Source organism: Camelus ferus, chromosome 6, assembly GCF_009834535.1.
Source record: "Camelus ferus isolate YT-003-E chromosome 6, BCGSAC_Cfer_1.0, whole genome shotgun sequence".
NCBI lineage: Eukaryota > Metazoa > Chordata > Mammalia > Artiodactyla > Camelidae > Camelus > Camelus ferus.
The window spans coordinates 26,494,176-26,497,917 of record NC_045701.1 but is presented as its reverse complement, the minus strand read 5'-3'; the positions used below and the strand labels follow the sequence as shown (position 1 = coordinate 26,497,917).

The following is a 3,742-nucleotide window of genomic DNA, read 5'->3' as shown; positions in this document are numbered from 1 at the left end:
TTAACCTCCTGCGATTTGTATGGAGTATTTTCAGCTATTTTTTTGTGGGGAGGTTGCTTTTTGGAATCTTAAAAGTACAAAATTTGCTGAACTAAGTATCAAATACTTATTTAGAATCAATAAAACTTATTATGTACTGGGTAAAGGATAAAATAGATCCACCCTCACTTTTTTGAAAGAGCAGTTATGACACTTGCACCCTTGTGACTGTGGCCCACTGACTGACCAATGGGACCACTGGCTGATTCAACCAATTCCTGTTTAGCAAAGCCCTGATCACACTCTGCTCACACCCAGACATGAATTTGTTCCAACTCTGACCTTTCTAACAAGGCTGTAAAAGAAGTTTATGTGGCACTTCATACACTACCGAGGACAATTGAAAAGAAAAATTATCCACTCCTAATAAAATGATGACGTTATACACATCCCCAAAATGTTCACGAGCATCACACAATGTGCAAAACAGATCCTTTGCATCCATCTGGGCAAAAATAAAAGATGAGTCACTTTGGAAAAAGGCAACTTGTTTTTTTTGTTGTTGTTGTTGGTTTTTTTTTTTTTTCGTTTTAAAGTTGTATTAGAAATAGAAGTGATTTTTCTGCTAGATGGAACATGAGAAGTTTAATATGTGTAAAGGAAGAGAGGCAGGACCTAGCTCAAAGTCCTCTCCCCCAGTGGTCAGACCACATATTTATGGCAAACAGCTCCAATTTTCAAAGGTACACTTAAGAATTACCTGGAGATCTTGTAAAAACAAGGCATCCTCATCTCCGCCTTCAGTGAGTCTGATTCAGTTGATCTGGACTTTGACTCAAGGATCTGCATTTTGGATAAAGCATTTCAGGTGCTGTTTTAAGGCAGATGGTTTGTGGGGTCATATTGTAAGAAACACTAACCTAGAGTCTTGATGGAGGTGACTGATTTCCACCCGTGAGCAATGTGGTGCACACTCCTCACAGTGGTTTGAAGAAGTTTCCTGAAAGTCTCACTAATGGGTATTGGTGTAGAAGTATCTTTGGTTCTTTCTCAGGAAGGGAGCCACTTGTAACCAAACAGATCTTCCCAACTGAGTCAACTGTTAAATTCTTTATTGACAATATGGATTGAGACTTCAAGTGATAGCTAATCTGGATTAGAGAGAAAAAGATGTATCATCTTCCCCTGAAAATAATGGGACCCCTAACAGGTACAAAAACAAAACAAAAAAAGCCAAGTAGACTGTCAGGGATTTTATTGAGAAGAGCAATCTAGACGTGAAACAGGCTATTTATTTGAATTTTCCTATACCCTTTAAATATCAGCTATCTCGATGTTACTTTTCAGAGACTGTGACCTTTTAAGAAGTGAAAAGGCACCAAAGTGCTATACACTATATTGAAGCAGTTTATCAAAATGTCACCCAACAGTTGATGCCAATTGCTAACAAGATATTGTGTTTCCTTATTTAATTGGCCAGCTTACCTAATTATGGCTGTCTTTGGACATCTATTGATGGGCTCTTTCAGAGAAAAAGGAAAGCATCATTTGAGGCAATTTCATATAAATATGTGAAAAAGGGAGACAAAGTAAAGGAACACCCCCAATGAGAATTATTATTAAATAATGAAATTTACCTGTTTGCATGGATTCCTAATTTACAGAAACACCTCTATAACATATCTAACACAAACCTGGGTAATTGCCAATTACTCAGGCTGCTGCACCTTCCAAAAGTTATCTTGGCATACAACTCAGCAGAAAAATAGGAAGTACCCTGGAAATTACTCAAAAAATGTGAATACCACATGTCAGAGTCAGTGAGCTTTGGATGAACTATAAAGAGTTTTCATTATTTAGGTCTATGAAAGCAAAGGAAACAGAAATATATCCAATAATGTAAGGCAACAGAACCAGGAAATTTATAAGAAGGCTTAATCTGTGGATTTAATTTAAAATATTGGGCCATGTTCAAACTGTGACATTGAAAACATTATCCCTGGCTATATTAGTGATCACTCAGAGGTCAGGAAGAATAGGATGTCAAACTTCCCAAGGTTTTTAGACAAAGGACTTTTAATGAGTCCTTTCCTTTAAGCTTTCCTTTTTCTTCTCTTATGTGGACATGAAAGACAACCTTAACACATTCCACAATCAATGGAGAGAATGCCCAGTGCCACTTATCTTAAATGCCATATTAATCTTATTTATTACCCCTAGGCTGAGGCTTTAGATAGTTAAGTGGGCCTAGGTCAATACATGCTCCATAAAAATTCCAAATCACAGAGAATTAGACACAATAATACCAAAACTCACTGCCCTGGATGCTATCACCAAAGCATTGTTCAGCTTTGGAAGATGCAGAGAATGCCAGAAGGTAGAAAATGACCTTAGGTTCTGTCTACAATGTTCATTAGGTTTGGAGCACTTCCTGGAGAGGAAGTCTGGGCATGCCTAGGGGGAAGGTTCCAGTGGTCCTCAGGAGGTTTACACCCAGGGCTTATTTATACCCAACAAGAACAGTATCTGCAGGGAAAGTGAATCTTGGAACTTTAGGACATATCCAAAGAGTTACAAGCCTCTGGATGAAGGACCCTCTGAGTACCAGATAGCAATTAATAGAGGATTTTGGTATACACTGCAAACAACATCATGGCTTAGAAATCTCATATTTCAGCCCTCGTTGGATACAAATCACTTGAGCTTTCGTGGAATAAATACTGAGTAAATATGCTGTGTTCCTCTAGCTTGCTGATTAATGTGGACTATACTACTGGTTAGCTCTTTGGTTTGTCTGATTTATTTTAGAGCAGTGAGGAGCCCAGGCCAGATGAGGGAGTTTCATGTTGGGTTTAGAAACACATGCCCACAAGTCAGAATACAAGCTTACCAAAGCTACTTGAAAATATTGTAAAACTACCACAGCAGGTATCCATGGATTGATGTCTCAGGTTATTAAGGATAAACTGTTTAATCGAATCAATATCTCTTAATCACTGAGTAGTACTTTTGCCTGAAAGTCATGATAAGAAAAATACTCAAGTAGTAACACTTTAAAACCAGTTACCAAAACTTAGAAGGGTATGGTGTTCTGAAGTGTCCTAAATACTAACAGCTTGTAATAAAACTACTTAAAATGAAATCTCAAAGCAAAGAACAACAACAAAACCCTAAAAAACCCATGGTGTGCGTGAGCCAACACCAGCAGCAAAAACACACTTGGGCCACCACATGAATGCTGTCCTGCTGAGCTGGACAACCATGGTGACAGCTGATTTCACTTCTGAAATATCTGTAGTGTTGAACCCCAAGAAAAGATTAAATGAGGTTAAAAAAAGACAGTTAAAATTATGTAGTGTGCTAAATTGACAATGTTATAACAAAGCCAGCAACTGCCTAAGTACATCCTGAGAGAGGGTAGAGACACAAACCTTGGGCCTGAGACCATCATACAGCCTACCACATCTTCCCTCATCTGGAAGGCATGACAGACTCTAAGAACGCTCACTAAGCCTTTTATCTAAAACTACCTAGAAATGCCAACTGCTACTTTGGAGATCAGCCTTTCACTTGAACCTACAATTCTTGTCTTTGTTTCCCTCCATGAGCATAACTACATTTAGCTTGCATTGTAAGAAAGAAATATTATTTAATCATTCATTCATATATGAGACAATTTATAAAACCTGAAGAGTGTTATAAATACTGTTAAAAAGAGATGATCATTTACATAATTTGTAGTTCTAAAAATGGTGAATTTATT

General features: G+C 37.7%; 1 pseudogene; it reads left to right on the top strand.

The window, feature by feature from the left end:
- The first annotated feature begins 2,429 nt into the window (after positions 1 to 2,429).
- On the top strand, positions 2,430 to 2,972 carry LOC116664173 (annotated as a pseudogene).
- Positions 2,973 to 3,742: the final 770 nt, after the last annotated feature.